General features: G+C 45.6%; 1 long non-coding RNA gene across 1 annotated transcript; it reads right to left on the bottom strand.

Moving 5' to 3' along the window:
* Positions 1-3,806: 3,806 nt before the first annotated feature.
* LOC148049119 (uncharacterized) lies at positions 3,807-6,790 on the bottom strand. The gene is made up of 2 exons (XR_015695593.1): positions 6,631-6,790; positions 3,807-4,771 (listed from the first exon to the last, which is right to left on the bottom strand). It is a non-coding gene; the product is annotated as an uncharacterized LOC148049119 (long non-coding RNA).
* Positions 6,791-16,854: the final 10,064 nt, after the last annotated feature.

The raw sequence follows: 16,854 nt of genomic DNA, 5'->3' as shown, positions 1-16,854 counted from the left end.
CCTTGGAGACTTTAAGTCCTGTGGACTTCAACTCCCAGAATCCCCCAGCCAGCAGAGCTGGCTGGGGAATTCTGGGAGTTGAAGTCCACAGGACTTAAAGTCACCAAGGTTGAGAAACACTGCTCTAGAGCAATGATTTTCAAACTTGGCAACTTTTAAGATGACTGGGTTTCAATGTTTCCCAGCTGGACACTGAAGTCCACACATCTTAAAAGTTGCCAAGTTTGAAAAACATTAAAAGTTTGGTTAGTAGTTGTTGTTTTGCAAGTTTATGAACTTCCGGATAAGAGCTTACAGCTGGAAGTTAACTTAACATATTTTGCAACATTTGGGCTTCACAGAGACCCGACGGTAGAGACACTGAGGATTCTGATGTCTGCTGACTAAAAAGTCTTTGGCCTGCAAGATAAGCACTTCTCATATTTAACAGAAATCTCCTGTTCAGCAAATACTACTTTAAAAAGAAAAACAAATTCAAAGCAAAAACAAGGATTTAGAGCAGTCTCTCTCAACTTTGGCCACTTTAAGAGGAATGGACTTCAACTCCCAGAATGTCCACGGCTAGCTGGAGAATTTAGGGAGTTGAAATCCAGACCTCTTAAAAGTGCTCAAGTTTGAGGAATGTGGTTTTTATAAATGTGGTTTTTTTTCCAGCAATTTTTCAGAGCTGGTGTCAGGCCTGCAATTATATTCCTTTTAGAATTTTGGCCTGCCACTCTTTCTCTTATGTCATTATGCTGTTTCATTAGTATAGTTGATGGGAGGGGGGAATAGACAGGAGTAGGATTGTGGAATGTATTGTTGTCATTCTTTTCTAGAAGCCAAGGTCATCTTTTGTCTCCACATTTTTACACCTGACCAGAAGCAGCTGGGTGGATATGACAGTGTGGAAGAAGAAGATTGGACCATGTGATGGATTTGTGGGTGTGGGGACAAGATCATGAACTTTTAACTGGGTGGGATTCTGATGTAATTTCCAGAATTGGGATTACACAGATGTGCTAAAATGTCTGATTTATTAAATTGGAACTTTAAGGATTGTTTTGCCTTGGGCTCTGATTTAATTCTATCTGATACTTGGAACGCTGACAGCTGGCTTCCTTTGCATCCCTCCATGGCTGATTCTAGACCTCACTAATTAATCTTTACCATGCTATTATTTCTTCCTCAAGTAATGCTGTGGCCTAGAAGTAGAGCTCTCGCCTCACAATCAGGAGGGTGTGAGTTCAATCCTAGATAGAGGCAGATATTTTCTCTCTGGACATGGTAAGAATGTATCTGCTGAACAAAACTACGCCTTAGTGACAGGAAGGGCATCCGGCCAGTAAACGCTCAGCTCTCCATTCAGTTGCCCAAACTCCAGGCCACAAGGGTCATTAAATGGGGATGCTCCTGCTATTATTTCTTTCTCTCTAGAGGCCTATCTTGTCCTCTCGGCTTGGCTCCCACTATCTGTAGCTTTAATCACAAGCTTCACATTACCTGTGTTCTTTTAAAGAATATACAAGCATGCTGTTGAGATAGAACTTACCTGCAGAGATCTACCTGGCTTATCTCCAGCCTCCTGGACTTTGCACATTTCTGCTGTTCAGTACAGACACTCAAAGGAAGGTCTGCATTTACTAGGCAGATCTACAAGGTTTATGGAGACACCTCCAACCAGGAGAACAGATGCCATTTCCTTCCCAGGGCACTAAATCTCTCTTCTTCGTGATTCCACTTTGGCACAGCAAGATGGACATCAGAAATCGTCTGGAACCACCTCAAAGTCATGGTCTGCTTAAACCTGCTTTGTTGACCAAGCTATGATGCTGGATTTATACACAAGGAGGCTGTTTGTGTTTATCAAGAGTTTATAAGAGCCGAGGTGGCGCAGTGGTTAGGGTGCAGTACTGCAGGCCACTTCAGCTGACTGTGATCTGCAGTTCAGCGGTTCAAATCTCACCGGCTCAAGGTTGACTCAGCCTTCCATCCTTCCGAGGTGGGTGAAAGGAGGACCCAGACTGTGGGGGCGATATGCTGACTCTGTAAACCGCTTAGAGAGGGCCGAAAGCCCTATGAAGCGGTATATAAGTCTAACTGCTATTGCTATTATCAAAGTCAAGCGGAAGACGTTATCTTTTAAGGTATGTCAACTCAGTGGGCGAGAGTTATATTTTACAGGAATCTCAACCGGAGTAACGATTTGCATGATTTCAAACTCTTTTCTACACCCATCCCGTTGTTATCCTATTTTGGGACCCAGAGATTAGCAGCCTGTAAATATGCACCCCACTTTTTTTTTTGCACAACCAAGCCCTGCCCCTATTTTGTTCAACGCAGAGCAGATAACGGATGAATCAGCGCTAGTGCTGCCAACACAGTCCTAGTATGCAGCCAGTCATGGACGCGGCCAGTGACTACTAACTCAATCTTCAGCTAATCATCATTTATCACCATCCATTTCTGTATGAAAAGGGTTCAGCCCAACATTTGAAAGGTTTAAGGGCAATTTATTCTACTCGGAAAGCCTCAAGGGTGACAAACAGCAGCGTAGTACGTCCATGACAAGAACTGCCCGTACATTACTCAACAACTGTTCTGAACACAAGTTTATATTGGTTGACTATTAAGCTTCTCCCCCTCCTCCGCTCCCTCTCTATTTGAGCCCCTTAAGAGAACAAAGGCTACATCCCATCTTTGAAGAAATGGAAAAACAGCAGCTTAATACTGGAAGACCTTGATGTTTTCACTATCAACGTTCCTGATTGTGTAGATAAAGGCTGCCCCATTCTGGTCTGCCACAACCCACGTGGTCACTAAGCAGAGCAAAGGATGGAGATATTTGTACCGGTATCTGAAATGTGTTTGAATGAGTGTTGTGGTGGCCTGGAAGTGGAGATCTCGCCTCCTCACAATCAGGAGGCTGCGAGTTCAATCCAAGCTACTGTAACGTTCAGAATACAAGCAGTCCTTAACATACGACCACTGTTTAAACTTTTGTGGTTAAGCAAGACGTTTGTAAAGTGAGCCCTGCCCCATTTATTTTTGCCACAGTTAATCGAATCACCGCAGTTGATAAAAGATAGTAACTCGCCTGTGAAGAGAATCTTGGCTTCCCCATTGACTTTGCTGATCAGGTGGTCACCAAAGGGGATCACGCGATCCCTTTGGACACAGCAACCGGTCATAAATACGATCTCCTGGCCAAGCATTTGAATTTTGATCACATGATCACGGCAGTGGTGAAATTCATTTTTTTACTGCCGGTTCTGTGGGTGCGGCTTGGTGGGCGTGGCAGGGAAAGGATACTGCAAAATCTCCAATTCCCTCCACACTCTGAGGCCAGCCAGGGGTGGTATTTGCCGGTTCTCCGAACTACTCAAAATTTCCGCTATCGGTTCCCCAGAACCTGTCAGAACCTGCTGGATTTCAGCCCTGGATCACGGGGATGCTGCAAAGATCGTAACTGAAAAACAGCCATAAATCACATTTTTCAGTGCCATTGTATCACCACCGTGTTTCCCTGAAAATTTTCTTTTGATCCCTGAAATAAGCGCTTGGCCTTATTTTCGGGGAGGTCTTATTATTTTTGAGGTGCAGAAGGCGGTGAGCGTGGTCCCTTCATGGATTCTTCTGTGTTGCAATGTTTTCAAGGGAGGCCTTATTTTCAGGGGAGGGCTTATTTTAGCGCATGCACGCAAAAGCCCAATTGGGCTTATTATCCGGGGAGGTCTTATTTTCAGGGAAACAGGATACATGAACTCTTGCAAGTCAAGGACGTTTAAAGCAACAGACAAATAGCAAAAAATAAATGGGTACTGTACTTTTTTTCTTTCTTTAAATATTTATTAGGGGATTTTTTAACGCCGAAGAACATATTTTAAAAACAACATCACAGCAAGAACAAAGGAATAAAAATTATGCTCGGGAATTAAATAAAACAAGTAGGTTTCCGTAAACCAAAGATACAGTAGAGCTAACAGAACCATGAGGATAAGCCAAGACATGAGTAACTCGGTGGGCCTTTCCTTAGGCTACTAGGAGTCTCCAAAGGACCCGAAGATGAGCTATAACTGTAATAACAAACAATATTAATGATATTTTGTCCTTCCAACTAAACGAGGATAATGATAACGGCTTCTCCAGCGCTATCAGGATTTAAGTAAGGCTATGTTGGAGGTGCCCCCCAAATATTAACCTTTTGGGATTTTATATCAAATCTGATTTGTAATTGGTCATCACACGCGCTTCTTCTAAATTTGGATTTCAGATGCACTTGATTTCACCTTTCTATGACTAGAACATTTTGTCTTCGGACAAATGCGGAAAGGGCTTGTTGTTTTATTTGTTCAGTTTAGTATCTCCCTTTTGAGACAAAGAGCAAATGGCAGCTGCCACTTTATATTTCTCTCTGTTTTCCCCCCAACACGGAAACTTAATGGGGTTAAGTTGAGCCGAGATGCACCGATTTGAGTCGGATGTCCTTTTAGTCTGATCTTGACAATAACACAGCTGACGAACGTCCACTTATAAAATAGCTGGCAGCCAACAAGTGTGACAACGTAAAACAAATAGAGGAAACTATAGGGGGCACGCCAACATTTAGAAGCACAGAGTGTTAGTTTCAGATGCCAGATAAGCACCTTGAATTTTTTCCTCTTTTATTTCTCATCGCCCTTAACTGATCAGCTCTCAACGGAGTGCCAAGAAGCTTAAATGAATGTGTGGGTAGGTGTTTCTCAAGTTGTCCAAAACTGTAGTCTTAAGAAGCAGAAATGCTGAGGAGTTTCTATTTAATAAAATAAACAAACAGCACTGCTCAGTCCGAGAGGGAACACATGAAAGCAAAAATCATGAAGAAAAGAAAGAAAAAGAAACGGATAGACCTTACAGTAATCTCTGCCTCTAATAGCAATGCAGTTGGCTTTGGTTGCCCATAATGATCAATGGCCTACCCTGTTTCCCCAAAAATAAGCCCTAATCGGGCTTTTGAGCGCATGCACTAAAATAAGCCCTCCCCCCAAAATAAGCCCTCCCCTAAAATATTGCAATACAGCAGCAACCACGAGGTGACCATGCTCACCGCCTCTTGCACCTCAAAAATAATAAAACCTCCCCGAAAATAAGGCCAAGTGCTTATTTTGGGGGGTCAAAAGAAAATAAGTCCCTGTCTTATTTTCGGGGAAACACGGTAATTCTATACAAGTAATCCTCCACGTTACAACCACAACTGAGCCCCAAATTTCCGTTGCTAGGTGAGACGTTTCTCAAGCGGGTTTTGCTCAATTTTATCACCTTTCTGGCCACGGCCATTAAGTGAATCACAGCAGCTTTTAGGTCAGTAAGGCGCTTGTTAAGCGAATCTGGCTTCGCTTCCCCGTTGACTTTGCTTGTCAGAAGGTCGCAAAAGGAGATCGCAGGAACCCCAGGACACCGCAACCGTCATCAACGTGACACAGTTGCGGAGCGTCTGAATGTCAATCACGTGGCACTGGGGATGTTGCAACGGTCATAAGCTTGAAAAAACGGTCATTAGTCACTATTTTCGGGGCTGTTTTAAATTTGAACACTCCCTAAACAATCGGTTTTAAGTTAAATATCTGTAAATATTAACCCAATTTACTGGTATTGGCAAATCCAAGGGAGGAAAAATGGATGCCAACCCCCCCCACCCCCCCCGGATTGCTCACACATGGACTTGTCCAGAGAAAACTGACATTCCCTTGAAGGCAGGGGTAGGGAACGCTGGCCCCTTTATGACTTGTGGACTTCAACTCCCAGAATTCCTCAGCCAGCCATGCTGGGAATTGAAGTCCACAAGTCCACAAAAGGGTCATTGTTCCCCACCTCTGCTTTAAGGTCAACAGGAAAATGTTATCATCCCTACTGCCAGATATTTCTTTTCCTCCGTGGCACGACAAAACCGTGCTCGACTAAAGGGTGCCCAATTAAACCGCGTCGCTGACGTCATCAACAGGGCGACAACAGCAAGCGCGGAGAAAGAAGGGCGCTTTAAATAGCGCTTTGAAAGCAAGCCGATTCAACTTAAGGTAAGGGTTAGGTTTAGGGTTAGGTTTAGGGTTAGGTTTAGGGTTAGGTTAAGGGTTAGGTTAAGGGTTAGGGTTAGGTTTAGGGTGAGGTTAAGGGTTAGGATTAGGTTTAGCGTTAGGTTAAGGGTTAGGTTTAGGGTTAGGATTAGGTTTAGGGGGTTAGGTTTAGGTTTAGGGGTTAATTTTAGTTTTAGCGTTTACAGCGTGCTTTTTTCTCCGCGCTGTTGTCGCGCTGTGATGACGTCAGCTATGCGGTTTCGTCGAGCACCCTTTAGTCGAACGCGGTTTTGTGGTGGAACCCTTTTCCTCCTCCTCTCAACCAAAAGCCTGTGTTACAGATCCTATATCGTGTTTCCCCGAAAATAAATCCCAACCGGAAAATAAGCCCTAGCATAATTTTTTCCGGGATGCTCGTAATATAAGCCCTACCCCCAAAATAAGCCCCAGTTAAGATCAGCAGCCAGATGGACGCAATTAGTACTGTGTTTCCCCCCCCCAAAAAATAAGACCCAATCAGAAAATAAGACCTAATGTGTCTTTTGGAGCAAAAATTAACATAGGACCCAGTTTTACTTTCAGGGAATTACAGTAGAAGTACCTGCCAGCTTTAAAAGAAAGCCTCTTGATAATGGATCTTTTCCTTCCAGCGTTGTTTATGAGTAGCCGGCGGCAGCAAACATCGGACTGAAAGCTACGTTTTCCAGCTTCCAGTCGGGGATGTTTACAACAACAGACTACCATTCTTTGGGGTGCGGTGAAGGGCCCACCTGGAAAAAGACAGAAAATTAAAGGTGGGTGAAAAACACATTTCTAGGTCTCTTTCAGCACACGTATTGACAGCATAGCAATAGCACTTTAACTCATATACAGTCCACAGTGTTTTACAGCACTCTCTAAAACGGTCTGCAAAATCAGCAAAATCAACCAACAATCTGGGTCCTCATTTTGCTGACCTCAGAGAAGGATGGAAGGCTGAGTCAACCTTGAGCTGGTCAGGATCGAACTCATGGCAGTGACTTCAGTTAGCAGTAGAAATAGCACCTAGACTTACATATGGCTCCACAGTGTTTCACAGCAATCTCCAAAGCGGTTTACAAAATCAGCATATTGACCCCAACAATCTGGGTCCTCGTTTTACCCGACCTCGAAAGGATGCAACATTGAGCCAGCCAGGATCGAACTGTTGGCAGTGAGCTAGCCTGCAATACTGCATTCTAACCACTGCGCCACTACGACTCATATTACGTACAACACAACTACCCTATGCAGAGGTGAAAGTATAAATGGTTGGTACAGGCAGTCCTCGGCTTATGGCCACAATTGAGTCCAACATTTCTGTTGCTAAGTGAATTTTGCCCCATTTTACAATCTTTCTTGCAACAGTTGTTAAGTGAATCGCTGCGATGGTTCAGTTGGTTTTTATGAATACCTGAATCTTGCAATTTGTCTCCATATAGTGTCTGGATCCCATCTGGTATTGGTCTGTATTGGTTTTTATGGTGTGACCTGTCCAGAGTCGGTTGGAGTTGGGCGATGCCTAAATTGAGTTGAATAAATACATTTCAATAAGTTGCTATCGCTTTATTGAGCCAGTTAAGTTCAGCACAAAACCTACATGGAAAAGAGGTGGAACTCAGATCAGAAGTATTAATTTTCAAGATCATCTTTAAAAAAACCAAAACAGTAGGTTAAGCAGGTGACACTACGCATCTCCATTAACCTGGGGCTTACTACCAAACACACACAGAAAAAAATATTTTAAAAACTGGAATCAAACACATGGAATAGAACAATTATTTGTCCTTCTTTCCTAAATAATAAAGCATGGTGGCTTATTTAAAGATTTTACTCGTAGAGTGTAGTAGGCAATCTAGAATGGCATTTTGAGCAAGATACGCTGGTGTTTTGCTAGACACCTTCATTCTCTCACCTGGCATTCCGCTAATAAATTTAAAAAAAAACCACATTTGTTTTAAAAGCATCTCCCACCTGTAATTCTTATGCTGTGGTTAGAAGGAGGAAACTTCACATAGTTATGGAATAAGAAACTGAGATTTATTCCTTTTCAAGACAAAGAAGGAATCCCCAAAGATATTTTTAGAACTGAGAACCTGGGAAGTTAAAAGGGATTTTTCACGCAGAGGAAAGCACATGGTATGGAACAAGTCTGCCTGAGCATGAAGGTTTAGTGGGTCTTTGTAGCAGGAGTGTTCACTTTTTCTACGCAAAACCAAAACATTATGGAAAAGAAGGAACATTAGAAATACCAGTTGCCATTCTGAAATCTTGGCATGTATGCTATGAATCAGGAGTGAAATTCAGCAGGTTCTGACAGGCCCTGGAGAACTGGTAGCAGAAATTTTGAGTAGTTTGGAGAACCGGCAAATACCACCTCTGGCTGGCCCTATAGTGGGGTGGGAATGGAGATTTTGCAGTATCCTTCCCCTGGAGTGGGGAGGGAATGGAGATTTTGCAGTATCCTTCCCCTGGAGTGAGGAGGGAATGGAGATTTTGCAGTATCCTTCCCCTGGAGTGGGTTGGGAATGGAGATTTTGCGGTATCCTTCCCCTGGAGTGGGGAGGGAATGGAGATTTTGCAGTATCCTTGCCCTGGAGTGAGGAGGGAATGGAGATTTTGCAGTATCCTTCCCCTGGAGTGGGGTGGGAATGGAGATTTTGCAGTATCCTTGCCCTGGAGTGGGGTGGGAATGGAGATTTTGCAGTATCCTTCCCCTGGAGTGGGGAGGGAATGGAGATTTTGCAGTATCCTTGCCCTGGAGTGAGGAGGGAATGGAGATTTTGCAGTATCCTTGCCCTGGAGTGGGGTGGGAATGGAGATTTTGCAGTATCCTTCCCCTGGAGTGGGGTGGGAATGGAGATTTTGCAGTATCCTTGCCCTGGAGTGAGGAGGGAATGGAGATTTTGCAGTATCCTTCCCCTGGAGTGGGGAGGGAATGGAGATTTTGCGGTATCCTTCCCCTGGAGTGGGGTGGGAATGGAGATTTTGCAGTATCCTTCCCCTGGAGTGGGTTGGGAATGGAGATTTTGCAGTATCCTTGCCCTGGAGTGGGGTGGGAATGGAGATTTTGCAGTATCCTTCCCCTGGAGTGGGTTGGGAATGGAGATTTTGCAGTATCCTTCCCCTGGAGTGGGGTGGGAATGGAGATTTTGCAGTATCCTTCCCCTGGAGTGGGCTGGGAATGGAGATTTTGCAGTATCCTTCCCCTGGAGTGGGGTGGGAATGGAGATTTTGCAGTATCCTTCCCCTGGAGTGGGTTGGGAATGGAGATTTTGCAGTATCCTTCCCCTGGAGTGGGGTGGGAATGGAGATTTTGCAGTATCCTTTCCCTGGAGTGGGTTAGGAATGGAGATTTTGCAGTATCCTTCCCCTGGAGTGGGGTGGGAATGGAGATTTTGCAGTATCCTTCCCCTGGAGTGGGTTGGGAATGGAGATTTTGCAGTATCCTTCCCCTGGAGTGGGTTGGGAATAGAGATTTTGCAGTATCCTTCCCCTGGAGTGGGTTGGGAATGGAGATTTTGCAGTATCCTTCCCCTGCCATGCCCACAGAACCAGTAGTATTTTTTTTTTATTTCACCACTCCTGTGAATGTAGCCCTTGGTTCTTCGGGCTGAGTAAAATACACGCAAGATTGCCCTGGAAAATAACCAAATCCTCCCCCCCCCCCCCCAAGAAAATGGAAAGGACAACACTCCTCAGAATAGCACAGAGAGTTCCAGCAGCGCTCTGGGTTCAAAGAGCTGATCAAAGATCAGAGATAAATCTCCAAGTCTATACAGATATTCCCAATAGGATTTCTGATCTATAGGCAAGTTCCTGAGTTACAGGGAACTTAGTGGAATATTTCAAGTCCAGTGTGATGTTCGCTCAAGCGGGGTCTTCCTGCGACTGACTCTGTTTACCAAAAAGATCTTAGGGAGGTCAGCGAGATGCCGGCACAGACAGCTGAAGCTGAAGGACAAAGCTGTTGGGACTGCCAACAACAGCAGCTGCAATGGACAAAGGGAGGCGAGACAGAAACTAAAGATAATCTTTCAAAGGATGGTTGCGAGGTGACAAATGGCTTTGATGACTGGCAAGCGATTCCAAAGGTGTTCCAAAAATTAACGTTCTTTTCTCTTAAAAGCAAAACAAAACTGTTACACAAATAGGAAAAGAGGGTTATTTGTAGGCATCTACAAGCCTACAAATTGACGGACACTTTGTCCTTCAAGATTAAAATACTCTTGTTCCATGCTGGACAAAACGGTCAGGATTAATTCAGGGTTTACAAAAACAAAAAGAAAAATCGGCAAACTTCCGTTTCCGAGGCCTCTTCGTCCAGGCAGTTTTTCAAGGGGACAAAATTGAACCTAGCGATTTCACTGAAATACGTTGCACAATGCTAGGCTGTATTTAACCGTGGGATAGAATCAAGATCACGAGAAGTGCGAGATCACGAGAAGTACCTCAAGGCTTTACAATGCCTTCGGGGTAAGGCCACCCTTGGAATATTGCATCCAGCTTTGCTCACCACCACATGAAAAAAGATGTTGAGACTTTGGAAAAAGCGCAGAAAAGAGTGACAGAGATGATTAGGAGGAGGAGGAGGAGGCTGAAGAATATGAAGAACGGTTTCCGGGAAAGAAGAACTAGGGGTGACATGATAGCAGTGTTCTAATATTTGAGGGGCTGCCATACAGAACACGGGGTTGTAGGAAGTTAAAACCCACCCAATCTCTAAGTGAAATGTTTTAGGAAATATTAAAAGGGCAGAATATTTTCCCCTAAAAGGGAGGAAGAAACTCATCCTAGCTTCGTCAATGGGCCTTTAAGGCCTGAGCCAGTCTGTTCTACATAACAAAGATCTACCTCCTTCAGGCAGAGCCATAATAGGAATCCCAAAGCCTTTTCATTACATCAGCCAACAAGGGTCAACCAATCTTGGGAGACAGACAGCCTACAGTTAGCTAAGACCCCCCCACCCCCTGGGGAGTCTGACCACCAATCAGAATACATTTCTTGCACAGGAACAGTAAGCTCCAAGGCCCAAGAGAGGGTATAAAACTCAGGCTCTCTCAGCATCTCTGCCCTTTTTTTCTTCCAGATCTTCAAGACACGTGATCCCCCTTTTCCCCCCAGGACCTCAAACCTTTTGGTCCTGCCCACCATTAAAACCATCAAGCAGCCTCCATGTTTCCAGTGCCTTTCTCCCCACTTGGAACTGAACCCAGAAGGACATTTCTTCCAACGGGGTCAGCAATGGCTGTTGAGTATAGGAAGCCCTGCTTTATTTAAAGAACAGAAATTCTGAGTGTTCGCTGGGAAAGTCTGATCTTGACAACACAATTATGCAGAAGCAGGTCATGGCTTAAACAAAGGAAATTCCTGAAAACCACAGAAAAAACAGGGCTGGAAAGGATTCCAAAATTACTTCCTAAGACAGTGTTTCTCAACCTTGGCAACTTGAAGATGTCCGGACTTCAACTCCCAGAATTCCCCAGCCAGCATTCGCTGGCTGGGGAATTCTGGGAGTTGAAGTCCAGACATCTTCAAGTTGCCAAGGTTGAGAAACACTGTCCTAAGTGTTTGCACTCGGGCAAGTCCACTGTACCGGGGGGGGGGGGGGATTCAACACTGTTGTTCCAGATTGTTCTTGACTTGTGCCCACAATTGAGCCCAGAACTTCCGCTGCTACGTAAAACAGTTGAGTTTTTGCCCATTTTTACAATTGTACAATTGCCACGACGGTTAAGCGATCCACTGCTGTTAAGTTAGTAACAAGAGTTATGAAGCGAATCTGGCTTTCCCGTTGTCAGAAAGTCGCCAAAGCTGATCACATGACCCCTAAGAAACGGCAACCGCTATTAATACATGCCGGTTGCCAAGCAGCTGGATTTTGATCACATGACTATGAGGATGCTGCAACTGTCTTAAGTGTGAAAATAGCAATAGCATTTATTATATGCTGCTTCACAGTGCTTTACGGCCCTCTCTAAGAGTCAGCATACCGACCCCAAGAATCTGGGCCCTCATTTTACTGACCTCTGAAGGATGGAAGGCTGAGTCAACCTTGAGCCTGGTGAGATTCGATCTGCCAAATTGGAGGCAGCCGGCAATCAGCAGAAGTAGCCTGCAGTACGGCACTCTAACCACTGAGCCACCACAGTTCTTAAAAACAGATGTCACTTTTCTTAGTACCATTGTAACTTTGGTCACTAAAGGAATGGCGGTTAAGTCAAGGATTAACTATATCCTCCTTGGGTGTGGTCAATCAACCAAGACCACAACAAGAACAAGGCTCTCAAGGAATCATCAAAGGCAACTGTAAGGAGCGTGAATTGTGAGCCACTCGAGAGTTGTTTGACGGGATGGGTGGCTATAGAAATGACATAAAATAAATCAGTCAATGAGTAAATAAAGCCTCCTCTGGCATTGGTCAATGTTAGTGCCAGACCGCCATTAGCAGAACACCGAACACCAATTGGTGTTCGGTGTTCTGCTAATGGCGGTCTGGCACTAACATTGAACCCAATTGGGTTCCTGGCAGGGTTGCAAGGAGGAAGCCTCTACTCTCCAAAAAGAACAGGGCTACCCAGCCACACGTTAGAAAGTCCATCGGTGATTCAGAATTGAGCTGGAGGGGGGCCTTTTTGGGGGGGGGAGCTTCTAGTCCAACTGCTTGGCTAAACTTTTTGTTGTCGTGTGCTGAAAAGTGTGCATGCGTGCCCACATCCATAATGCAATGTGCACGCGACACCCATGTGCTCCCCCCTGCATGTGTGCACATGACCTCCCTGCACTCCCCTCGCACATGTGCACACCTGTTTCGGTCCCTGAAGCCTCTGGGACCAAAAATGGGCTGAAGGGGGGGGGCACTACACCGCACACTCCCACGCTCCCCCACCCTGGCACATACATGGGCAACACACACAACCCACCCACCCACCCCCGGCATATACGCACCAGTGGTAGAGTCCTAACCAGTTTACTACCGGTTCACTGAGAGGGTGTTGCTGCACATGCACAGTTGACTGAAAACTGTTCTATGCATGCGCAGAAACATGCCAGCAACGGCAGAAGAGACCGGGGAACCTGTTTGGGGGCGTGGCAGGCCTGGGTAGCTGCTGGTTCCTGTGACCCAGGCCGCCATACCACTACTGGTTCGGCTGAACCGGTCCAAACCAGTAGGAACCTGCCACTGATATGTGTGTGTCTTCTGCCTGTGCCCCGCACATGCGTGGCAAAGACCCGAAAATCAGCTGGCTGTTGGGAGGCACATGCGCATGCACGATGGAGCTGAGCGGGCGCGACGGCTCGCATGCCCGCAGAAAGGGCTCCGGGTGGCACCTGTGCCATAGGATCACCTTCATAGCCCTATACCATTTCAGACCAGTAGCTGTCCAGTTTCTTCTTAAAAACCTCATGATGGAACATCCACAACTTCTGAAGGCAATCTTCAGACGTTAACTATCCTCACTGTTAGATTCAGATGAGAGTTGGAAGGGACCTGGATAAGGCAGAAGACTATTGGAAGACTGCAAAACAACAGGAGCAAAAAAAAAAACCAATCTCTTTCCAACTGGAAATTTCCTCTGAAATATAGATGGGCACTTTTGTTGATGGCTTCTCAGAAGCTACTGAAGACTTGAATTATTCCAATGGGCATTCGGCAGAGGAATGGACCTCACCGCACCTATTGCTCACCTGAATATTCCGACTGATTTCCACTTTTTCCTTTTTTTTAATGATCCCTGTCAACTGCTGGGACTTGACGTGGAACCCAACAGCACATCAATGCAACGGACGTGCTCTTTAATAAAAATCATTCTGACATCTGAGTCATCTGAGGAGCTGAATTAGCCGGAAGATCCACACCGGGGGTTGTCAAACTCACAATGACACATCCGTCACATGACATATCCCAACTTTCCCTCCTTCGCTAAGCGAATGGTGAGCGTGGTCAGCGTGTGACGCATTTGGCCCAGGGGCCGCGAGTTTGATTACTTGCCTCTCCTAGGCAAGTATTCCAACTGCTGTTTCTTTCTTTCTTTCTTTTTTTTAAAGAAAGCTGCACTTTTTAGAGGATTTCTTCATGTGGGGAGGATGGAAAAACAGCAACAAGGTGCAATAAAGGATGATTCATGTGCAAAAAAATAAATAAATCCCCGTGTTCTATTTCTGACACCATTCCTTTTAATCTTCAGATATGAGGACAGTGAGAGTTCGCCATGATGCTGTTGACATTTAGCACAAACAGATCCCTCACCTGACATTAAAAGGCAAACTTCATTGTTGCATACGAGTATTGCTCTTAGGTGAGAGATGAGTCAATTCGGGACAGGGAGATATGAAGTTCTTCATTGATGGATGAATCAGCTCTCAGACGTGCAGTTTGGAAAGTTAGATTTCTAGAAACATCCAACCATTTGAAAGGGTTTTGGCGACACCTGGAGTCTCCAGACCAGGGGTGTCAAATTGGTGGCGTCACATGACCTATCGGGAGTTTTCCCCTTCATTAAAAAGAGCGGGGGCGGAGCCAACACACGACGCATCCGGCCCACGGGCCGCAAGTTTGACACCCCTCCTCTAGACCAGTGTTTCTCAACCTTGGCAACTTGAAGATGTCCGGACTTCAACTCCCAGAATTCCCCAGCCAGCGAATGCTGGCTGGGGAATTCTGGGAGTTGAAGTCCGGACATCTTCAAGTTGCCAAGGTTGGGAAACACTGCTCTAGACCATACTTTGAGAACCACTATTATAGACAATCAGGTTTTTTTTAAAAACAAGAAAAAAAATGCTACTTCCTGCTTGTGAAAGACTCCAGGTACAGGTAGCCTTCAACTTGCGACCACAGTGTATGTTAAGTGGGAAAATTTGTTAAACGAGTTTTGCCCCATTTTACCACTTTTCTTGCCACATTTGTTAAGTGAATCCCTGCAGTTGTTAAATTAGTAACACCGTTGCTAAATGAGTCTGGCTTTCCCATTGACTTGACCCGGGGATACAGCAACTGTCATGAATGTGAGTCAGTTGTCAAGCGTCCGAATGTGAATCACGCAACCATGAGGAGTCTGCAACAGTCATAAGTATGAAAAACGGTCATAAGTCGCTTTTTTTCAGTGCCGTTGTAACTTCAAACGGTCACAAAGTGAACTGTGGCAAGTTGAGGACCACCTGTATTTAAACTTTAAATGCGGCCAAACTGTTCCCAAAGTCTTCGTCAGGCTAGACCTGTGATAACAAATCTGTGGCACGCGTGTCAAAAGTGGCACACGAAGCCATATCGCCCAGCACGTACCGCCTTGCCTGTTTGTCTTCCGGATTTCTGGCACGCATGCGTGCACCACTATCAGCTGTCCTTTGCACGCGTGGCAGTGATGAAAACCAGCCAGCGCATGTGTGCCGGCCGGCTGATCATTGGGCGTGCATGCGTGCTAGTACCTAGAAGTTTGGCTTTTCCAGAGCACAGCACCAACGAGCATGTGTATGTGCGCGCGACATTTCTACATGGTTTGCCATCACTGGGTTAGACAGTAAACTGTTCTGACCCCCCTCGCCCCACACCAAAGCACTCTTTACGGAATTTATTAACAGACGGACAGGTCCTTGGCAGCAAACCGGCACAGATAAGCCGTGGCAGCAATCCAGCCTGCCAAGCTCACAATACTGTTCTCCAACATTAGTTAGTGCATCGACTTCTGCAAAAGGGGCATATGCACAAGCATTCCTTTTATAGTCTGGAGAGGAGCCTAATTACCACCAGCTGAGTGCAATTACCTCCTGTAATTGCGTAATTGTTCCTTACGCCTATTAGCTCTCGGGTGCCGGGCATCCAGGAACAACTCTCTTGGCTCCTCCCCACTGCTGACATCCGGATCACACTCCTTTGTCTCCTCCCCACTGGTCCAAGGCTCAGGCGCCTCCTGGTGGCCAACCAGCCTCTCTGCACCCTGTTCGGAGTCGGAACCCTGTCCAGGGCCCTCCACATCCTCCAAAGCCAACTCATAGGACCCCTCGTTGTCGGAGTCTGATGGCAGCTCCAATGGCTCTTGCTGGGCCACAACACTAAACAATGACCCAGAACTAGATTCCTTGGTGAGGGATCTAAATTATGAGCACAAAGATGTCCTTTCCTGACACAATTTCCTCTGGATTGGTGAACATTTAACTCTTTTCTGCCAGCTTCTCTTCTGCTGCTGCTCTAACCCCTGGAGGAAAATATAAGCGTCCACCCAACTTCTTTAAAATTAGACTCTTCCACTGGAACTTGCTAGCAGCAACAATTACACTACCAGTCAGGAACGGTCAGCATCCTACCAGACAGATAAAAGGAAAGTAATATATTGAAGACTGTGCACTCCTAAAAAGCCTCTTCTGGGAATTTGGTGCACAACACTGAATATCTACCGAAGAGAACACATGATATCTTTGCTTTGATCTCCAAGGTCACAGACAAAGCTGTGTAAAGCCATCCATCACCAGCTGAGAAGGTCATTGTGGTACAATCCTTAAGTAATTTTATGTCAGCCCCGCAGGCCTAGGTTAAGAAAAGAAGCAGGAAAAGTTTCCAAGAGGGGGAAAATGTTCATAACTCAGTCCTTCTACCCTTAACTTTCCCTAGATTTAGGCCCCTCTGGAAATTGGTGAAAGATACTGTATATTTCAGGAAATTTCTTACAGATGCCGAGCAAATAAGGTAAAGGTTCCCCTCACACATATGTGCTAGTCATTCCCGACTCTAGGGGGTGGTGCTCATCTCCGTTTCAAAGCTGAAGAGCCAGCGCTGTCCAAAGACATCTCTGTGGTCATGTGGCTGGCATGA

Source organism: Thamnophis sirtalis, unplaced genomic scaffold (assembly GCF_051295495.1).
Source record: "Thamnophis sirtalis isolate CommonGarterSnake01/CBP01778 unplaced genomic scaffold, rThaSir2_p1.2 scaffold_2, whole genome shotgun sequence".
Classification (NCBI taxonomy): domain Eukaryota; kingdom Metazoa; phylum Chordata; class Lepidosauria; order Squamata; family Natricidae; genus Thamnophis; species Thamnophis sirtalis.
The sequence above is the reverse complement of the archived record's forward strand: the minus strand, read 5'-3'. Positions and strand labels throughout refer to the sequence as shown.